General features: G+C 43.7%; 1 protein-coding gene across 1 annotated transcript in view; it reads left to right on the top strand.

The window, feature by feature from the left end:
* The first annotated feature begins 1,512 nt into the window (after positions 1-1,512).
* nAChRalpha1 (nicotinic acetylcholine receptor alpha1) overlaps positions 1,513-23,063 on the top strand; it is a 57,920-nt gene continuing 36,369 nt past the window's right edge. Inside the window, exons 1-2 of the mRNA XM_017236093.3 lie at positions 1,513-2,027; positions 6,383-7,170. The gene's annotated coding sequence lies outside the window, so the exon portion shown is untranslated. The remainder of the gene's footprint in view (positions 2,028-6,382; positions 7,171-23,063) is intronic.

Genomic DNA, 23,063 nt, shown 5'->3' with positions numbered 1-23,063 from the left:
AAGCAATCGCATGCAACACAAAGTGGCAGGACACACATTTTGTCAAAAATTCCTCCAACGCCGACAAATGAAAGCCAAACAAAAAAGGAGGCGCAGAAAGAAACAAAAACAGCAAAAGATAAGGGGAAAGGGGAAAAGGACATGGACAAACACATGGACGGGTGCCAGGGGGGGCGGACAGAAACCACAATCGAGACCATTATCAATTACACGCACAGCAGGACACGGCGGCAGGACACAGAAACGGAAAACAGGAAGAGGGAAAAGAAAAGAGAAACGCAAACGAAATGAAAATACGCATAAAATTGCAATTTACATCAAATCCATTTGCACCCATATGTACCCACACACACACACTCAGAGACTTACACACACCAGGACACACACAGAGTTACAAATAAAATTCATTCACACGCATAATGAAACTCGCTCTTTTCTCAGAGAGCCTCCCTCCCCACCAGCACACCACCCACCCTTCTCGCCAGCCCCAAAAATGCAAAAGGATAACAAAAGGCACGCCGAAATAAGGACAACAATATTTCGAAATAAACAAACAAATGTGACTGGGACAATACAGGGGGGGATGGGCCTGAGAGGAGAGGAGGCTGGAATCTGGGGGATAGGCAGTGGCAGTGGCAGCGACAGTGGCAGCGATTCCCCGATTAAGCCCAAGCATTCATCGCCGCTGGAGAGTTGGCCGGAGAAAAATCCACGCCCTATATGTAAATTATTAGCCAGGCCACTTTTTGTTCGCCCATCTCGCGGCGACACAAGTCCCTGGAGTTGCCAGCGAACAATTTGCGGGCGGCTGAGAAATGGTGGCCAAAAAAGGTCCAGAGAGTCGGCCCAAAAGAGAGCGCTAGTGTGGGCGGACAGGGTGGGATGCTCTCAGTTTGTAGACTTCTGCCATGTGGCTTAAAGTAAAACGCCCTTTTGGAGTTGCCATCGAAGAGAAATTTGGCCAAAAAGAGAGTTGATTGTTTTTGTTTTTTTTAATATGTATGTCAAAAATTTAGAAATATATTATATTTTATTCTTATTTAAAGAAAAAAGTTTAATAAAAGTATAATTTAAAAAAATTCTATTGAAAGGCCTCCCCAAAACAATAGCCTATCCATAGCCTGGCTAAAATGTATTAGCACTTGAAGAGATTTCGAGATACTGTATCTCAAGGATTGAGAGCTCTCTGTGATTTTGTAGCTTTGTGGCCCAGCATGCGCAGAGCCGTGGAGAGCAACGGCGCCCGCCACACGGCCACATCCCGAGCAGCATCCGCTCCACAGTACCAGCAGCGGCAGCGGCCCCAGCTGCGAAAAAGTCTGCCGTGCAGCGGCGGCCATCAGTAGTTGCCTCAGAGCCCGCGGGTTGAAGAAATCGTACGCATCGAGCGAGTGACAAGCGCCGCGTCTCACCAAACAAAGAAAAGCAAAAGCAGATCCCCGAAAAAAAGGAAGAAAGAAAAAAAACAAGCTAAAAACAAACCTTAAAAAACCATTAAATAAAGTACTTAAAACCACAATCTATTAGAGAAGTTACACTGAGACTAAAAAAATATATGTATATTTTGTAAAAAGAAAAAACAAAATCCAAACAAAATGCTGCCACACATCGCAGGCAAATGAGCCCGCTAGCCCTCGGCTTCCATCTGCGGCTGCTGCAGAGCAGCGTGTCCGAGCCCGGTCCCGTGCCCGCCACCGCCTCCGTATCCGCATTCGCATCCGCATCCACATCCGCATCTGCATCTCGGGCGGGGCGTGTACGCCGCGTATCTCTGTGTGAGTGCCAGTGCCAGTTGTTAAACAAAACGAATCGCCAGAATCGGCTGAAATTCCAGTGCAAGGCGTTCCCAAATCGCAATCCAGTAAACTAAATCTGAAATTGAGTTTCGTTTCCGGTTCCGCCGCGCTTTATCCGTTATCTTAGTTAGTCGGTCGGTCGGTAGGTCGGTCGGTCGCCTGTTCAGGCACTCTCTGTGTGTGCTGCTAAAAAATTGATGCCACAAGCAGTTGCAAAGGCAGCCCTGTAATGTAAGTTACAGTACCCTTACCAAGTCCCCGCCTTCGATTTATCCAACCACCCCTTTTTTCCACCTGTGCCACCACCCCCTTTGGTTGCGCCCGCAAATGTGCCGTACAATTCCTGCTTAACTGTTGCTCCAACTGCGGCAACGTTCAACGCCCCAGACAGACAGACAGACAAGCGGACGGACGGGTGGACAGGCGGAGGGACGGGCAGACAGGCGAACAGACAGGGGGCATTGGAAATGTGTGTCAGTGTGCGAGCTCACTGTACTTGAGTATTGGGGCGAAGGCAAGCCAAATGTTTATGGCAGTCCAATGTCGTGAAAAGCATTGAAAATCATTACTTTTTTCATATAAAAGTTTTTTAAGCTTAAAATATATTTTTGAAATTAATTTAATAAATAAAAGTATGTTCTAAAGTGGAATTAATATGATAGAGTTTTTATAAAGTGTACCATACTATCATATCTACACATATAAGTAGTTACGTAAATTAGTTCTCAAGTTAATTTAATGAAATTCAAGTTATAAACTTCTAGATTCGCTTATTCAATATTTAAAAATCTTATTCATACTCTACCTAGAATCAGTATCTGGAAAATAATTGCACATAAAAGCATATCAAGCAAGTGCTTTTCATAATATAATTAGAAGAAAATTGTTGAATTGTATGTGTTTTTTCAATATAAAGATTTAAATCAGTTATATTGTGGCTTTTTTTTGAAAACGATTTCCACGTTACATTGTAATTACGTTCATGCTAATTTAATCACAACTCAGTGACTCGCATAAACAAATGTTGACTTCGCTGGGCTCACATGTCTAGGCTGCTTTGTGTTGATTTTCTCATTTTATTATTACCTCAAACGTTTTTCTCGTTTGCTCTAATGAATACGCTCCAACCTGTTATCCCAGTTTCGCTGGCAGCCCCTCATGCCTCGCTTTCACCTTTAACTGCTGCACCTTCCACCTGAAGCCCTGGCAGCTACCTAGAAGGTAGCACATTACCCATACGCCCGGTATGCCAGCCAGTCAGTCAGTCAGACAGTCTACCAGCTCGTCGCGCTTTGCTTTTGCCTGGCTGTTCTTTGTGGGGTGTCTTCTCCATCTTCCTCGCTTTCTCCGCTTTCTCCCCAACCGTTTTTCGCTTTTCGTTGCTTTTTGTTTTCGTTGTTATTGTTTTCAACGTAAATTCCCACTTGCTTAGTTGCCTGGGATGTTTTTGTATGCATGATGTTGCCATTGTCTTTGTCGTGACACACAAATGTATCAGTATGTAAATATATATTATACATATATATATATATATATAGATATATTCTCTTGTCAGGCTTTGTGCGTCGCCATTGCCATCTTTGTTCCCAGAGTCTTGTTGTTGTGCAAATATTTGCCTTTTTTGAAGTTGATTTTCGGTCTCCGTCTGAGCGCCATTTGTTGCCAGCTCAAGTTTTGCGGACCCCCATGACCCCACCTATGCCAATATGCTGATGAATCGTTGCTAAATTGAATATCGAGTGTTTATTTATATTGGCCGGCAAGTGTCACGCCCTCTCCTACGCCCACTCTTGCGTCCTGTGTCTGCATCGTGAGCTCTGCAAATAATTTGAAATTGATGTATTATCTGGTCCGGAGCGTGGCACAATTGTCTCACTCGGGGAGCTTCCTTTCACGTTACTGCACACTTAAGTAGTTTGTGCAGCGCAAACAAAATTAAGCAAGTTGCCAGTTGTTTGGACAAAAGTTGCTGTCACAATTGTTATTTCAGCGCTGCTAGCAGCCACCAGTAGCGAGAGAAAATTCAAGCAAACAATTTATAAAATAAACCTAGTCTCCCCGAGGGCATAAAGGGAGCATTTTAATATTCCTTGAGGTATCTACAGTTACTGTATAGAGCCCCGCCTCCACCGATCAATATACAAATGAATCAACGCCAATGTCACACCAAAGAATTCTGAAATAAAATAAAAATAAAAACAAAAATGCTCAGTAAATTCCCAAAAATACTCCTGCACCGTTCGCTGCAGTCTGACTGTGGAAGTCAGACAATTGCAATCGTTATTTATAACTAAGAAATCTGTCAGAGAGTGCAATTCGATTGCGGTTGCAGTTGCCATGAAATTGCTTTGTCGCTGGCATCAAAATTTATAGCATACTTTTCCCGGCGCGACTGCAGCTCTCACGATTGCAGAACAATTCAATTTACTGTTTCCGCAGGAGCAGTGCTGGAGCACTCAGTTTCCCCGTTTCTCAGTTTCCGGGCATACAAAATATTTAAGCCAGCTCATTAGTCAGAATCCCCGGGGAGCAAAGCATAGTTGGAGTCCAGAACGTGCTGTTGCATTAAATCTGAGCTTTAAGGGAAGACTCCACTGCCGGGCACTCGAACTGGAACTCTCGAACTGATGCGCATTATGCGCCAGTGTGCCATCTTCCTGGGAGAAATCTCGGGAGCCGGCTTTTGTTGCCGGGCCATGCACTCAGCTGACCCGCAGTGCCTAAAAAGAAGCGAGTCCTTCCACTCACTCCGACCACTCTGCCCACTCCAAGCTGCCCGCATTGCCGACTGTCTGTTTACTGCTCACAGTCCGCCGTTCTTTTATGCTCCACAAACACAGAGCGGGGCCCGGAGATACACAGATACAGATTCACAGATACCAGATATACAGATACATGGGTGCAGTTGTTGTGGTGCCGGCTGATGGACATTTGCTGGCAGCTCTTGTGCCTTCCTCGGGTCTGTCCCTTTATGCGCCACAAATGGAAATGCAGACAGACAACGGGCGCCAACCGACGAAGCTATGACGAAGGCAGCGGCAATAACAGCCCCACCAGAAGCACCAGCAACAGCAATAGCAGCAGCAACATCAGCAAGCAACGACAGCAACGTCTGACGATGACGTCGCATTTCTGGAGACAATGAAACAAACTGAACCCGGCACACATCCCAGCCGAGTTCGTTGACAACTGTGTACCTCTCTCTTTCTTACGCTATCTCTGGCTCTGTCTTTTTGTGCCCCATGCTTTTTTCTATTTGCTTCCTTTCCACATTTATTTAACATGCATTTGAATTATGAGCAAACAGCCAAAGGAATAAAAGGCCAAACAAAACAAAAAAAATTCTAGAAACAAGAAACCCAGCAACTTTGGCTTTAATTCATAATTATTTTTATGTCAGCGCACTCATTAAGAGTTGCATTTGTTTCTGAGCTTTATATTCCCGGTATATTTTTTTTAGCTTGGTCCCCCATTTTCCTCTTGGACTTATCCTGGCTTTGTCATTTGCATTTCATATTCGGATTCGTATTCGTATTCGTATTCGGATTCGGACTCCTTTCAGCATTTCAAATGCTCCCACTGCACCACTTCGTTCTCGTTTAAATGGCCCAACATTTTCTGCTCCGTTGTGCATTTTGTGACTTTTAATTGCAGTTCTCAATTACTGAATGGAAAGCAATAATAAATTGGACGCCATACGACTCTGAGCATCAGACCCGAGTTCACTTTAATCGAAAGAAAACAGAGAAAATTCTCCAGTAAATATGCTTGAATGGCAATTGCTAAAGTTTGCTCAACGAGTTCCCTGCCCAAATTGAACTCGTTCAGCGTTATTGCAATTTAACAACTGCAAAAAATATTTAATTTTCCCCTGGCAATTTGTCAACTGGGTGTGGCCCCTCAAAGGCCCATTCTCAGGCACAGGCTCAGACCCAGACCCAGACCAGTGAGGCTCCAGATACACACTCTCTCGAACATGAATATATATAAATTATCATTGCCAGCCAAAACTCAAACACGATAAATTGCCAGGCAACAGCAGCGGCCGAGACAGTAGAGGAAAAAATCTATAATTTACACAAAATTCGTTTCCGCATGCGAACGCTTTTCCAATATAAATTGTTCCCATTCCCATTGCCCTTTTGCCATCGTTTATAACATATTCATATTGATGCCATCAGATATGGCAATAATCGCCCCAAAGCCCATCCAGCTGGCGACCTTAGCCAACTCTCGACACTCGATAGGAAGTGTGCCAACCGGGCCAACTCGGCCTGCACGGAAATCCTTTGGTCCTCCAAAAGTTGGCAACAGTTTTTGGTTAATTTCATTTATGCACAACATTTTTGGCTAATGCCAGACTAGTTGGCTAATTGATTGGATAATTTCCATTAATTTGTATAATGATAGTGTAGCCAAAAGTTATTTAATCAAAAGATATTTAAAACCTTCCAATATAGAGGAAACATATCTTTCAGCTTTGTATGTTTATGTAAATTGTTGGCCTGGCTGCTTCCGTTTCCTGGCCAACTGCTTGTACAAGTTCCATTAATTTTTGACCCTGATTGTTTTCCGTAATATTGCAGCCATGCCAACATTCAAGACTGCTAACTGGAATTGCTTCGACCGAACACTATCAACTCAAATTACAAAAACCACGACTACAACCAATTGCTGCCAGCAACAAAAAAAGTAATCAGGAATTTAAGCAAGCCGAAAAAAGCCAACAGAAGGGCCATCAAGGAAGGAAACCGAAAACATGTTTATGGAATTGTCATCGTTAACGAGCAACTGACGCAACAGCTCAAGGCATGTGGCCGCAGCAGCAACACCAGCAGCAGCAGCAGCAATATCAGCATTGAGAGACAGCTCTAGCAGCAACACTTGGCCAGGAGCAACCGAGGGATAGGAGTAGCGGGGCAGCAAGACTCCGTCGGTAGGTGGTGTGCTGCTGTAAAGCAGCACCATTGCTGCCATTAAAATAGACGCCGCGGCGCAACAGCAACGCTGCCGTCGTCACAATCAGCGCCAGCGACAACACCATCCACACCATCGCCATCGCAGACGACGACGGCGCAGCAGCAACACCAGCACCGGCACTGGCAACGGCAGCACAAGCAGTCTGTTGGGCATAGTGGGCGTGGCCAGCAATTGCCCTTTGCTTGCCACTCAGCAGCTAATCGACGATTGTGTCAGCAGCAACAGCGCTGGCGACGACGACGGCGGCGTAACATCAGCAACAACTGCAACTGCATCGCAGAAGCAACTGCAACTGCAACAGCAATTCTTCAACCAGCAACATCAGCAACGAGGTCGGCGGCGACGCTACGACGGTCTGTCATCGGTGGGCAATGCAACGCGCTGTGCAGCAACGGTAAGTTCAAGTACTTTATTAGCAGTTTAAGAACCATAAATAGACTTTGAAAATAAACAAAGTAATTTGAATTCAAAAATATACTTCCAAGAATCTGCCACGACCTTTGCCATACGTGATCGTGTGTCGGGGAATTTTTGAGCGACTGAAAATCTGTCCTGTAGCTCGGAGCCTGCCCATTAGCTGTCAGGTTAATGCACCCAAAATGTTAATAAAACACACACAACGACACGGCCGTCGAGCGGGGCACATATGAATTTATGATAAGGACACGCAGGGGCCTTGGATGGCCCGGGGGAGGGGCGCTGGAGGCGGAACAGGCACTTTAAACTTGCGACAGCGTGACGTGGGCAAACTTTCAGCGCCAGTGCGGGATGTGCTAATGAATTCCCCAGCACACGCCCGCCCAGTGGCCTCCGCTTCCCCCTCTTGCCCACAATCTTTTTCTGTTTATCTGTATCTGTGCCTCTGCCTGCGGCCATATTTGTATCTGTATCTGTGTCTGTGGCAGCGACAGTCGTATAATTTCTAATGCGATGCTTTTATGATCGTCCCGCACAAGCACACACTCGGAAAAAACACCCACGGGTGCTGGCACGCACGTACCTCACTCTCAGTCTCAGCCTACTGCCAGGATATGCGTATATAGTATACTATCTCGCAGTGTATGTGTGTGAGTGGAAATTAAAATGCATAAAAGGATAACAGCAGTGTTGCTGCCACTACTATTGCTGCTGCAGACAAACCACAGCCCCACATCGAAGCTGTCAGCAACATTGTCATTGTAGGCAAATTTCGCTAGAGACTGCATTGGAAAAAAGCAAAAAAACAAAACGGGGGGTTGAAAATAGGAACAAAAAATATGAAAAGGGAAAGCAAAAGCCCCCCTGACAAATTGTACTGCAGGGAAAATTGTGATTTTCGCGCTCATCAACAGCAACATGGGCAACAGCAATAGCAACAACAACCACGGCGCAAAGTGCACGTGTTGCTGCGGTGCGCTGAAACGCAGGCCACGTCTGGTTTAATTTTAGCACCGTTGCCGTAACCGTAGCCGTTGCCAAAGCCAGGTCCCTGAGCTAAACCGAGCACACCTTGACACTACAAAACGGGGCGTATACGTAATACACACTGCATACTATTAGGCGCTCATAAAAAATGTAACGTTGTCACATAAAAATAGATGCCGAACCTCCAAAAACCCACTGCCTCCCCCCCGGTTCAGGGCTTACGGTTCAGGGCTTAGCGTAGAATAAACCATGCACAATGGCCCCAATGTTGTCGCCACCATCATCAGCATTTGAGTTATAAATTTTTATATGATTTGAGCACGACTTGTACGAACCATAATTATGTTTTTGTGTGGCTGTGTGTGTCTATGTAGGCATCATAATAAAATGTTCAACATTTTATGGCCGCACTTCAAGTTTTGTGTAGTTAGTTGCCTGAGTTAAAAACCGTCTTATCATCGACACAGGAAAAAAATGATTCCAATAACATACTTATTTTGATTTTACTAGTTATGAATTATAATATATCTAATTCAAGATTTGGTATATAATACTTGGTATTGTACTATTTATTTTGATTAATTTTTTTAACCCTTTTTTTATTAGAAAATAATAAGACTTTCAAATTATTAATTTTTTTCTGTGTTGGCTTCTTGTCGTATGCCTTCCTCTATGATTGCGTCTAACTTGGGGCACGTTTGGCCCGGGGCCCGAGGAACCAGCGATTATTATTGGCAATCAAGTGGAGTGCCATCTTGCCGCCGGCTAGTTTGATCTCTGATTGCACTCGGTGTGTCAGGGAAGAGTCAAGAAATTGCTTCGACGGGTAGCTATCTAGCCAGTGGCTATACGAGTATGTGCCACATGCACTGTGCCATCGACTTCGGGTGGCTGAGCACATAAATGGAAATAAAATCAATTCGGCGACCGGGGCAACAGGAAGTCATCCTGTTGATAGGGCTTTGGTGACGATAAAAAAAAGCATGATTTTCGGGTTAAATATTTTCACGTTCGCTTCCCTCCCCATCTATGCTCTCATCAGTATTCATTCCCGAAACTCATACGAGTATTACCCGGCAATCCAATCTAGCTTCCATCATCTTCTTTCTATTATGCAATCGCAATTCATAAGCCTGTTTGATGGTCTGCAGTACCATGTAATGTGTCTTCGATAACATTTCGCTCGTGTGACAAATTTTTGCGCCAGAAAAAAAGGGGAAAAAATTAAACAGAAAATGTCGAAGGAAAACAGGAAAAGTTTGCCACGAAAGAAGGGTCTCTGGATGGCAAAAGGACAAAGTGTTAAATGTTGACATGTCATGACATTCCAAAGAGCGGCGGTCAAGCAGATGGGCCTTAGCATCCGTTTCCTTCAATTTCTGGACGAAGGCTAACGAACGCTGCTATATGCGATATGGGTGATGGGGGACTGGGAGGGAAAGAGAGGAAAGAACGCTCCAACGGCCGGCTTACGTGCTGACAGCTGACAGGCAAACCAATGAACTACGATATGACATGGCCGCCATTTCGGCCAGCTCCTTTCTACTTCCTCATCCTGAAATAACATTTGCCATGTTCCCTGTTAGTGTCTATGTGTGCGTGACACACTGTGATGGTGTGTGTTTGCTCATCGCTGTGTGTGAGTTTCGGGGTAGTGTTTGTATTTGTGCGGAACATCAACTAATATTGTCAACGCAACATTCGACTTGTTATCCCTTCCGCCTGCCTGGCTTCGTCTTCATCTCTGCTTAATTTCGTTTTGAACTCCTCGTCGGCCATTTTGTCTTCCCGTTGTGCCTCTCTCTCTGCCGCTCCCAGTCTGCTGTCTCTGTCAGTTATTTGCAGAAATTTATTGAAATTGTTTGTCAAATTCCGTTTACTTGTTTTTCGCATTTTGCCAAAAAGTTATTTTTTTTTTCGCCAGAACCAAATGATGACAAGGACAACCAGACTTCCGTTGATGTCCTCTTGCGCCATTTTCTTTTCCTCTTCTTATTTTCGTCCTTTCGAATCCTCTTTTACCCCGTTTTTTTTCTGTGTGCTTGGCAGTTAATCTAAGAACTCGAACTTGCTTGGCGCAGGGCTATATGGCCGCTTCGTGCCATATCAACTATGAGTCGCTCCTTACTGCTTACTGCTGCTACCCCCCATCTTGGCCATCTTTTTATAAGTTGGCGCTATAAAATGTTGCGCCATTTCCCATATGCACGGTCTGCCTCTCACTCCTACTTTTTCCTTCTTTCTCTTTTTTCAGTTTGTTTTTGCATGCAATTCTCGCACATCGCTGTTTTTCCTTTTTGGAAAATGTCCTTTTTTTTGGTGATGGTAGCTTGACTTTATTTTTACGGCGAAATAAATAGGACACAAGTAAATATGTATATAAATATATTCAAAAAGCGATCCAAGATTTTATTGATGTTGCCTGAATTTGAATGACATTGTAAAATTATACGCAAATGTATGCAGCCAAAAAGCAAACAAAAAGGACAAGTACACTCCGTGCTCCCCAAACTCTGTGAATATTGAAACATGAACGGCACGAGAGGAAAACTAAAATACAAACCCACACAGGGGCTGGGATAAAAGAATGAAATTTCGTGTTCTAAAAAGTTTTATGTGCATATCTATTTCAAGTCCCATTGTGTGTGTGTCATATCGGACAACTGTCATATAGAATTGGGAGGACTGGGATGTCTATGCATAAAAGAAGGATACAATTGGCTTGGGTTTCTTTAAAAAAAAAACTTTGCTCCTTATACCTTATGTCAGCAGTAAGAAAACATACATAAAGAAATATAGTTTTAGGTTTTTTCTACTTGAACAAAATATACCATTTTGTTATCCATTTTACAGAATATTTTACATACTCGTATTTCGCAACTGATCGAAAAAAACTCATATCCGATTCTTAAGCAAAGAACCTTAAATGATTTCTGGATCGATTTCCCACCATTATACCTATAGGGCCCACAGTGATGGCTATATCTTCCCCAATTCTTATCCGATTCTCAAGCAGAGTACCTTACACGATTTCTAGATTGATTCTGCACCATTTTACATCAAAATCCTGAGACAAAATATTTTTTAAATTTGTTGTCCATTCTTCATGATGGGATCCCTTGAAAATGGGGTTTTCCCCTATAGGGACAAAATATTTTTTAGATTTTTTGTCCATTTTTCCTGATGGGCTCCCTTGAAAATGGGGTTTTTCCCTATAGGGTCCACAGTGATGGCTATATCTTGCCCAATTCTTATCCGATTCTCAAGCGGAGTACCATAAACGATTTGTAGATCGATTCTCCACCATTATGCATCAAAATCCTGAGACAAAATATTTTTTAGATTTTTTGTCCATTTTTCATGATGGGATCCCTTGAAAATGGGGTTTTCCCCTATAGGGCCCACAGTGATGGCTATATCTTTCCCAATTTTTATCCGATTCTCAAGCGGAGTACCTTAAACGATTTCTACATTGATTCTGCACCATTCTGCGTCAAAATCCTGAGACAAAATATTTTTTAGATTTTTTGTCCATTTTTCCTGATGGGATCCCTTGAAAATGGGGTTTTCCCCTATAGGGCCCACAGTGATGGCTATATCTTTCCCAATTTTTATCCGATTCTCAAGCGGAGTACCTTAAACGATTTCTACATTGATTCTGCACCATTCTGCGTCAAAATCCTGAGACAAAATATTTTTTAGATTTTTTGTCCATTTTTCCTGATGGGCTCCCTTGAAAATGGGGTTTTTCCCTATAGGGTCCACAGTGATGGCTATATCTTTCCCAATTTTTATCCGATTCTCAAGCGGAGTACCTTAAACGATTTCTACATTGATTCTGCACCATTCTGCATCAAAATCCTGAGACAAAAATTTTTTAGATTTTTTGTCAATTTTTCATGATGGGATCCCTTGAAAATGGGGTTTTCCCCTTTATGGCCCACAGTGATGGCTATATCTTTCCCAATCCTGATCCGATTCTCAAGCGGAGGCCCACAGTGATGGCTATATCTTTCCCAATTTTTATCCGATTCTCAAGCGGAGTACCTTAAACGATTTCTACATTGATTCTGCACCATTCTGCATCAAAATCCTGAGACAAAATATTTTTCAGATGTTTTGTCCACTTTTCGTGGTGGAATCCCTTGAAAATGGGGTTTTCCCCTATAGGGCCCGCAGTGATGGCTATATCTTGCCTAATTCTTATCCGATTCTCAAGCGGAGTACCTTAAACGATTTCTTCATTGATTCTCCACCATTCTGCATCAAAATCTTGAGACAAAATATTTTTCAGATGTTTTGTCCACTTTTCGTGGTGGAATCCCTTGAAAATGGGGTTTTCCCCTATAGGGCCCGCAGTGATGGCTATATCTTGCCTAATTCTTATCCGATTCTCAAGCGGAGTACCTTAAACGATTTCTTCATTGATTCTGCACCATTCTGCTTCAAAATCCTGAGACAAAATATTTTATAGATTTTTTGTCCATTTTTCATGATGGGATCCCTTGAAAATGGGGTTTTCCCCTATAGAGCCCACAGTGATGGCTATATCTTCCCCAATTCTCATCCGATTCTCAAGCGGAGTACCTTAAACGATTTCAGGATCGATTCCCCACCATTGCATCAAAATCCTGAAACAAAATATTTTGTATAGAGTCAGAGATGTTTCCGTCTGCAAGTGTATAATTACAAAAATAATCTCATCATAACAACATAACCAACATTGTGGAAAATAGTTTTTGCATAAGAATGGTTTGCAATAAAAAGGACCTGTTGAATTCCATTTTGAACCCACTAGACATCAGTTTTTCCAATTCAATGGCACTCAATATTAGAATTTTTACCCTTCGACGGAATGACATGACAAAAGATGGAATGACAAAAGCCATGAAAAACATAGTCAATTTTCAGATTTCCTTGTTTTAACCTGACAGAGTCATCAAGAAAACTCCCCAGATTTGTGTATCCTGGTGACTCTTTTTTGTTTTCGTTCCTTAACCTCTTAAGCCCAATCTCAGGAAATGTGCCCCCTTCGAGCTAAGCAACTCATAGAGGGGAGGTAACGAAAATTGCACGATAACACAACACCGAGCACACTCATCTAAATATAGGCTATGGTCATAATAGGCTCAAGACGCTTTCATTCAACACTTTTTAGACAGCATAAAATGGCGCCAGCATAAAGGCGGCACACACCAATACCCACACAGAGCCGTATAAAAGGACCAAAGGAGTAAAGGCGCAAAGAAGCTAAGGAGCGGAGTGAAAAAAGGAGTAATCGACACACGCACGAAAGACAAAGGCCAAGCCTAAAAAAAAGGAAAAATGGAAAAAAATCAAGAAGCCCCTTTCAAATTTCCATCGGATGTTTCTTTGTCTTTCTCCTTTTTTTTGGATTTATTTTTGTGTTTTTTTTTTGTTGGTCCTGCAGCCGGACAAAAGGTAGCTGCGAGTTTTCATTTAGACGAATTTTTGCGAAAAGGTGGGCGAAACTGAATACGAAATCCCTGCAATCCCTGAAACAAGTGAAAAAGTATTGTGTGCCAAAAATAAAAATGTCAATTTGCCAAATGTCGGCAAACGGAAGTTTATACTCTCTGTTCTCGGGTGCAGGTAGGACGTAGATGCGGACGTGGACGCGGGAAGAAAAAATACAATACAACATCAACTTCAAAGCCAGAGTCGAGAGCGGTGTCAAAGTTACCACAGCAACCACCACCGACAGTGCAAAGTAATTTCCGAAATATTGTACTCAGACACACATACACATTGCCCCAAACGAGTTACACGAACGTGCGAAAGCCAACCCCCAAAATCCGAAAAAGAAAACCACTTTAATTTCCTCGGGCTCCGGCACCGGCTCCAGCTCCGGCTCCGGGTCGGCAATGGCAACAAAAACAACGAGGGTCCTCGTTTTCCTCGGTATATATAAAATATATCTTTCGCACCAGTCACAGTCATTCACATTCATGCGGGTTCTCGGAATGATTTTGTCCAGGATTCCCCAACCCACCAGGTTGCCCTCCAGAATCCTGTCCTTCGCTTTGCCAATTGCCATGTTTCTTCCGCTTAAGCCTTTAGTTTAAAGTGTATTTAATTTAAATGACTTTAAGGGAAGCAAATTGCTCACGAAGGGGTCCGTCCGCCTGCCGGGGAGAATTCTGTGTAATGAGTTGAGCTCGTCTTTGGGGGTGGCTTCATCTCGGAAAAGTTTCCAGGGCCGTGCCATGCCAGCATGGCTAGGAAGACCAACAAGTTTGGTGGCAAAAGCCTGGAAGCTGTCAAATTGTATGGCAACGGCAACCGACAACCGGCAGCTAAAAATGTTATAGGGACTTGGCCAGAAACTTTCTCAAAAACGGTTAAAGCTTAACTGCCTTTTGGCTCTCCAGGTCTTGCATTTGACGTATTGACTTGGACCATGGCTTACCTGCCAGTTTGCCAAAAGGTAAATTTGTAAATGAAATTCCCCGGCCCGTTTAACTATTTTATCCAGCAGTTGGGACTCACTGGCCAATTTCGTTTAATTCGCTTTGGGCTGGCTGAATTCGGTTCGTTGACTGGAAGCGATGCAATTCGCGCGTGCAATGTAATAAACTCTCTTGACTGAGCGGAGGAAAGTGTGGTGGAAAACTGGGAAAGCTGGCGGGGAAACCGCAGTCGGTACGGCTCTGGATATGGATCTGGATCTCTGCGTTTAAAAACTTGCTTCCTTCCGGTTTGTTAGGCGGCAGAAATTGCAGAGAGAAGGAAATTCGAGATGGCCTGGAGAGAAAAAATCGGGGAAATGCCAAATGCAGTGATACAAATGCGATTTTCTGGCAATGGCGAAAGCGGAAGAGGTGTGTATTGTACACACACACACGCGAATAGAGGCACACCCAAACACTCAATGGGAACACACAAAGTGGCAGGCAGAGATTTAAGGCTTTGGCTGCTGACACTTTTTCAACTTGACGGCCCTGGCGCCTCGCACAACACACTCACACATAGGGATGCTGGCGTTACACTCTATTTGGCAGCGTACCCAACTCAAAATGCCGTGCGGAAATTATTGAACGCACTCACACACATGCGCCCATGGAGATGGGAAAATCGGAAAAATGGGGTGAGCGGGTAAGAGGGTAATCGGGGAAAGCGGCGGGTGGAAACTCTGGGATTCGCACACATTAAAAATGCAAAAAGTCAACGACTGCGCAGGAAAAGCCAGTGGAGCCCAGCTGACATTATAATGCGCGAAATATATTCATGCGATTACAATAAGAATCGAATAACGCGGAGAGTTCGATACGACAGGCCTTTAAACTCACTTATTTTCGGCTCTGAATATGAAGTAGTATGGGATACACCTGTGAATCCTTATTCGTTTACCTTTTCTCTTTAATTTAATTATGACTGCACAATATTTCTCGCTTACGATTGCTACCTGTATGTCCTTTGCTGTGTTTTTACCTTTAAGAGCAAGTCAAATAAATTCAATTGCTGAGATATGAGATGATATCATTTTTATTTTTTGATTTATGGTTATTTTTCTCCTTAATTGAGCAGAAGATCATCGATGCAGCCGTAACCGGTGTGTAAATGTTAATGTAACCTTTCAAAGTCTCAATCTTTCGGCCAACCTGAAACCTTTCGCTCGATGGTCATATCGGGAAACCATAAATAACACAACAGACATAATAGTAAACGGCTCTTGGCCTTGTTTGCATTACGCATACGCCACGTGGAGCGCCGCGAGTTGGCATCGATTTGCTGCCACATTCCGATTGCTTTTTTCTCCTCTTCCGCAGACGGGCCATAACGAAATATTTATGCGACGTCATTGGGGCATCATTTAAGTCGTTAGTGCCGCGTTGAGGCTTTTTTATATAGTATTTCTCGTATTGGAGCAAGGGCTGGGGAAAATCTCTGCCCATCTGGCCTGGGCTTAGGCCGAGCCTTAATTTGAATTTAATTGAAGCACCGATGGTGGAAATGGATGATAGGCGATGGAGTGAAGAACCAGCGAAGAGCTGGGATTCCATGGGATGCCATTGTAACTGGCACATCCAATTAATGGTGGCCGAAACTAGCGTCGAATGTGTGTCGAGTGTTCGTACAGAGACTGTTAAATAAAATATGGAGAGAGGGCGAGGCTCTTGTGCTTGGCCCTTTTTTCACTCGAGCTTGTTTGTTTGCCGCTTGTACAGCTCTCGTTTACTTTTTCCTCGCTTTTCCCAGAGTCCCTACTTTCCAGCATGCCAGCTTGGCAGCTTTTCCGTTTTCAGTTTATACAATTTTTTTTTCCTTCGTTCCGCCCCATAAAATGGTTGGAAAAAATGCGTGTGTGCCACTTAAGTTTACATTTTCATTTGCTTGCCCCAATGACTTTTGCCGTTTACAATCATTTTTTCCTTTTCCGCTCCCCTATGGAAATTGCGCATTAAATTAATTTTCAGCTTGTTTGAAGTTTTGACCCGGCCAAAAAGACCCGGCCAAGAGAGAGAGAAGGAACGCGAAGACAGTAAAGCTAGCAAATAGAACATAAACTCGTATAGTTTATGCCAACATGCTGCATTCGGCGTATGGAGGGAGTGTGTGGATGGTTTTGTGTCTTGTGGCGCGTGTAGCAATTCGGCATAAGCCAAGTTGCCCGGCACTCATGGCTATTAGCTTTGGTTTTTTAGTGCGTTCGCCATCAAAAATGAAAAGCCAGCCAGCCGTGCGGGGCAGCGCGCTGGGAAATAGTAAAATGTCAGCGTAAAACTGTAATTTATGTGCATGTGTAGTACCACAGAAGTGAGCTCGGGTTTTTGCCCCAGTCGCTTGGCTGGCTCTGGCCTTTTTATGCTTCTTTTATTCCGATGTTGGCTTTTGATGCCGCCTTGGTTTCAGGTCCTGTTTCAGTTTAGTTTGGTTTGTTTCGCAACCAGGCGTACATCAATCAATTCATTGACTCTGCTTTGGAGCGTAGTAAACCCAAACCCGAACCCAAAAGTCTTCCATCTCTAACGGCCTAACCAACAACGGTGGCGATGGGAAATTTTCATAGCCGGGGTAATAAAACTTTTCGCCAGCCTAGTCCCTACTCTGAAATACGTATATGTGTGTACAATGCAGTATCCGTACCTTTCCGCCAGACCGCCAATCGATATATATGTGTATAGTTTTATGTGTCTGACAGTGGGAACAGCATCCACTCACAGCCACGGCTGTAATTCATGTGCTGCCATCAAAGTAATCCCCCCGGCGTAATATCAGTCAAGGGCAGTGTGAGCAACGACAGCCGAAGCCAATAAAACTAACAAAAAAGGGGGGACTTTCGCAAGGAAGCTTCACAAAGTTTGCACATGACTACTGCTACTGGGGGCAGAAACTTTTTTATCCAGGCACGATGATAATTATTGGAGGGCACATATACATACATGTATATTGTAAATTTATTCTTAGAACTTTGTAGAATTTATTTATATTTTGAGTTCAGTCAAGCGAGATGGCCATTAAAATGCTGGCACTGCTCCTGCTCCTGCCACTGCTTTTGCATTTGCTGGGTTGTATAATTTTTTTAGAGGCAGCCGCATGTCGATGAAAAAACTATTAATCACAAAGAGCTTCTAGGCGCAGACAACGGAAGCACAGGACCCAAAGTGAAAGGCTTGTGCCGAGAGGAGCGGGACCCAGACCCAGTTAGCAACTCTGGCCGGGCCGGGACATATTCACGCCACACTTGTTAGCCAGAAGCTGGAGGAGCAAGAGGGTTTGGGCCACGTTTTTGTTGTGTAAACAGCAGAAACGAACGTTCGCATAAATTTTTCGTTTTGGGGCCCCATAAAAATTTATATAATTGAGCCGCGGCAGGCGCCTAACTGAAAAGCGGGCAACAAAAAGAAAAAGGATGCCGGGACACGCAGAAAGGATGAGCCTGCCTCAAAAGAAAACCCAGTTCATCTTGCCCCACATGCAGAGCCAAAGGACTAACCAAAGGACCAGAAGCGGGAGTGGTGGAGGAGACTGTTAAGGGGGCGTCGGCTGAATGAAAGGAAAGAAAGTTTAAAGCAAATCAAAAACTCGGCGATAAGCACGAGTTCAGCCAGCAGTCACGCTGATTGGTATTTTCTGTTCAGCTCAGTTCTTCCTCTTGTTCAGCTTCATCATCGTTTCACTTTTTTTTTTCAGGGCCGACCATAAAATATTTCACATTTTCACTGGGCACAGAACCGTCAGAAATTTGTGCTATGCGCGGCAAAAATGCTAGAAAGTATAAAATTTGTAGCATACTTTTTGGGGCAACTTATTATCACTCCCTCCCTTTGGTAATTTTCCCCTTTGCGAGTGTATGTGTGTGTGGGGTGTGTACATGTGGGGTTTTTGGGGATGAATTGGTGTGTTTTGAGGGGTGGGGCGAGGTAAACAAAAACTAAGCTCTGGCAGAGCCCACCTGAAGGGCGCGGTAAACACGTAATTAAGCTTGAAAATGTCTCAAGGATTAGGCATTCTAGGTTGTCTTTGGCGCTGTCATCACCGAAACCACCGTGGCCACCAACTCCGTGACAGCCATTGGCAACAGCTGTCACCCGCTTATTATGTTCATTATAAATAATTTTGCAGCTGCCGCTTACCACCATTATTATATTGCATCAAGCTTTGAGTTGTCCCTGCACAGCGAAAAAAAGGACGAATGTCAGCAGCGCTTATCCTCAGGCAGTTTTATAAAAATAGGAGGAAAACTTTACTAAAATATGGAAACAGAGGTCAGCAGTGAATGCTTGCATTACCTGTTTACAGTATTTAAAAATATACACAATGCAGACATGTAAGGAAGGGTAATTCTACCAGGGACCTTAAATCCTCAAATAAATATATGTATGTATGTGTATATGTAGTGTCTTCATCCAGGCAGTAAATAAATACTTGAGCAATGACATGTCAACGTTAATAAATGATTAACTTGTCATTTGAAGCAGCGTGGAATGAACAGAAGTGGAGGAGTCAAGTGGAGAGGCAACGGTGGATGGAAAGTGGTTTGGGGGGCAAGTGTGTGTAATCTTTGGAGCCGTGCGTAGTCCTGCTGGATGTGCTGCGGTGTGATGTGGCATGGTGTGTGAGAGTGGTTTGTTTGCCCGAATGTGTTGAACGTTGTCTATGGCTGTCTTAGATTTCGTTTATGTGCGTACTTAAGTTGTCAGTTTGCATATTAGATACGAGTATCTGCAAATAGTACCCCCGCAAAGCCCCTTGCCATACCGTAATGCCCGACTCAATCAAAGTTATGTCACATACGACTCGTAACTGGGGCCAAGCAAAGACTTTGGTCTCAAGGAAATAAAGTTTTCCCCTTGGCATCTTTCGATCCGAATGTGTGTTTGTGCCTGGTCGCATAAATCTTCTAAGCTGGCCTCTGTGTAAAAACGAAGGCAGACATGATATTTATGATGTCAGGCAACTAACCAAGAAGCACAACGCTGGGTGGGGGCACCAAAGTTGAGCCAAATCAAATGGCAGCAAGGAAATACATAATCATAACGAATCAAATGTCCTTCGCCAGAGAAAGTAGTAAGGCAGCTCGGAAAGATAGCCCCGAACCCCGACAGGATGAGGAATGGCGGATGCCAGGCCCTGGCCTTTACAAGTATCTTTGAAATTGTATCGCCACAGATCAGCCCGGGATATTCAGCATATTTTCCGGCTTCGTAGCTAATTAATTTCCATGAAAATGAAATTTAAATGTGAGTTTTCACTGCAATCACAAAAGCAGCAATGTCCATTGCCATTTGGGGGCATATTTATGGCGCAATTTAATGGCCACAAAACCCCAAACACAGCTCGTCCGTCTCATGGCGACCGACCAAGCGTTTTCATTCTTGCTTTGGGACACCGCAGCACACAAAAAAAAACAACAACAAAAAACCAAAAGCGGAGTCAACATTTCGCACTAATATTAAAGGAACAAAAAATAATAAAATGTTCAGAAGCACAATGGCGAACAAAAGGCAAAAACCTTCTGGTTATACCATTAATTAATGCTACGATTATTATCTGGCTTTTGGAGTAACGACACTGTGGAAGCTGTTGCACGTGCCCCTTAGCACCTCTGTTTGTGTCCCGGCCAGGTAAACTTTAATAATTAGTTTTATTACCTTGCCTGTGGCCCTTCTTCCAGCTGCCCTTCCAGATTCTCCCACTCTGCCGGCCACATGCATAAATCTCCCTCACTTGCACGGGAACAAATCACGCTATGATGGCGCAAATGAATGAATGACTGGGTGTAGTTTCTGCCAGGCAATTATTTACACCGACCAGCACAGCATCCGCCCTAATGTGCATCGAGTGGGGTATACAAATCGAATTGTTTCTCGTACTCTGCTTCCGCTACAGTGACAAAAAATTCTATCATTTTATTAAACCAGACAGTTAAGATTAAGACTGTCTTTTGATTACTGTCATTATTTGGATTAATCTTATTTTTATTATTTTGGAAATCTACTTAAAGCCCTTGAAATAAATATCTCATTATAATAACCAGCTTTTCTTTGTGTACGGCTTAAAGGCCAATTTTTGTTGGCTACTGCTTTTGGGAGCTGGTACAAAGAATTACGAGCTCGAAGTTAGTCAGAGCTGCCATGTTCTTGCAAATTTATAAGCGCCACATTTCCTGTTTTCCTTTTGGCCGCGCATTTTACGACAGACTAGGGCGGGCATCCTTCTGGCGGCTACCTCCGACTCGAGTGTTAGATTGATGATGCAGGTGAATTACGTAGCCCCGGCTGATATATGACCAAGTCAGCTCCATCGTTGCCGGTGCCTTAATTGAAAACCAAAATGACTTTTAGCTCCGTTGCGGGCGGGCGTGGTTGTCGTTGATTTTATGCTAATCCTTGCAGCTCAGAAGCTGGGCGGCGCCAAGTCCGACACAAAGTTTCCAAAGTCATTGAAATTCTGCATAAAATTAAGCGACTGCCCGCCCCATCCTTTTGTCTCCTGGAATATGTCAAAGCAAAATAAACAGTCTCTTCATAATTATGCGCAGCTTGGGTGCCAGTAAAGATGTCCAGCTCAGGTGTTTGTATCCCGGCTCAGAATTTTTTATCGGATCCTGCAGCTGCCACTGGCCGTTGCACTTCTGAAAATTCAATTAAAATCGCTCGGGTCTTATTATTTTTATGATAATTAGCTGGAATTTAACTTTCAGCTCGGGCCACAGGATCGGATCTGGCCTGCAAGAAGAAGCAGGCATGTGGCATGGGGCATGGGGCAAAGTGAATGCGCTTAAGCGCATGCCAAACTTTTCCCAACTAAACCGCAACTTTGGCCAAGTTGAGATGCATTGAAACTGACCCACTTAATGCGGTTTAAGGACGAAATCAATTTATGCACCCTTACAAAAACCGACTAAGCCCTGTCTCTAGCGCCGTTCGAGGAGAATTGATTGGCATCTGGCACTTGGATCGATTGCGTATACGCACTGTGCAAGCTAATCACGGAAATGAACCTTAAACAAATGAAGGCCATGGCCTGTACAACGATGGGTTTTGGCAAAGGGCTTAAGTTTGAGGAAAAACTACCCCATAAGCTTTAATTTTAGTTTAAAAATTCTTGTAAGGCTGCTTTCTATGGGCGCAGGCTAAGAAAACTTTATAAATGCACGAAACCCCAGAAACTATCCAACTTTGCCTAATTAATTACCTAAACTAGCTAGGATGTGCTAAATGCGAAATGATTTATCTAGCCGCAGCCATCGTGCTTCAAAAATGTATCTGATGCAGTAATAATTATTATTCTTTGGGCTTTTTTATGGCTTTGGCTTTCGGACTGCTTTCTATTTTTGGAACGAAATTATTTTTCGCTCTAACTTTTGTGCAGCCGAATGAAATATTTTGATTTGGCGCTGCCTGTGGCAAAAGTTCGTTAAAATATTCATAATTACTTGGCGTGTGATGCGGAGCCACTTCAGCCCACCAGCGGCCACCCACACAACCGGCAGCCACCCCTTTTGGCCTGGCCAACGAAAACTTGGAGAAGAAAACAGAAATTGTGCTACTTAATGAGCGGGGATGGAAACTTTGGCCGAAACTTTCCCGGTCGCAATGGGGGCGTGGCATCATGGGCCCATTTAAAATAATTACGAATTTATTTAAGCTGCTTTATGGCGAAAAAATAATTTACAATAGATGTCGATGTCGCCATCCAGAACAAAGTGAAATTTCCGCAAAAGTCCTTTCTTCCACTGCCCCCGTTCTATTTAAATATCTTTTTATATTCTGGTTTTTGCTTAACCCTTGAGAGGGAAAATGGAATTTATGCTTATGTCATAGATGTACAAATTTGCACAATGCTTACTCGTAAAAAAATATTAGTATTCGTTCCTCCTTATGGCTCCGGCTGCTTGTATGGCTTCTGTTCCTCCACAGATCCTACAGATTCTCCTGCTGGCCGTGTTGTTTCCTATTTTACATTTTTAATGGCTGCCAGGGCCATTTCATTGCCACAGAAAAGTTGACAGTAGGACGATATCCACAAACATACATATTCATATTTGTGTGCGTATATGTTTATGAATACACTCGTCTGTATATTTGGGCACACAAAGACGCAATTATCTCGGGCATCCCTTGCCACTCTATAACTACATGGGGACCTTCCACAGGACCTTCTCCCACGTATCCCACCGACCCCTCCAACCCCACCGATAACATGTGTAAAGCGCACACAAAGGACAAGTTTCGCTTTCGCCAAGTCCATTTGCAAATTCTCAACTGAAAGCGGGTTAAAGTAACAAAAGCCCCAGAATATCCCCCAGTACATGTACTTTCCCTGTTACCATTCGTTTTCCGTATGTACCAGTATTTTCAGTCCTGTGTTTTGCAACTCTGCCTCTGCTCTGGCTCCTGCCACGTCCTCTGGACA

This window comes from Drosophila bipectinata, chromosome 3R (assembly GCF_030179905.1).
Source record: "Drosophila bipectinata strain 14024-0381.07 chromosome 3R, DbipHiC1v2, whole genome shotgun sequence".
Taxonomy (NCBI): domain Eukaryota; kingdom Metazoa; phylum Arthropoda; class Insecta; order Diptera; family Drosophilidae; genus Drosophila; species Drosophila bipectinata.
Note: the sequence above shows the minus strand (reverse complement) of the source record. Positions and strands in the feature narration are given on the sequence as shown.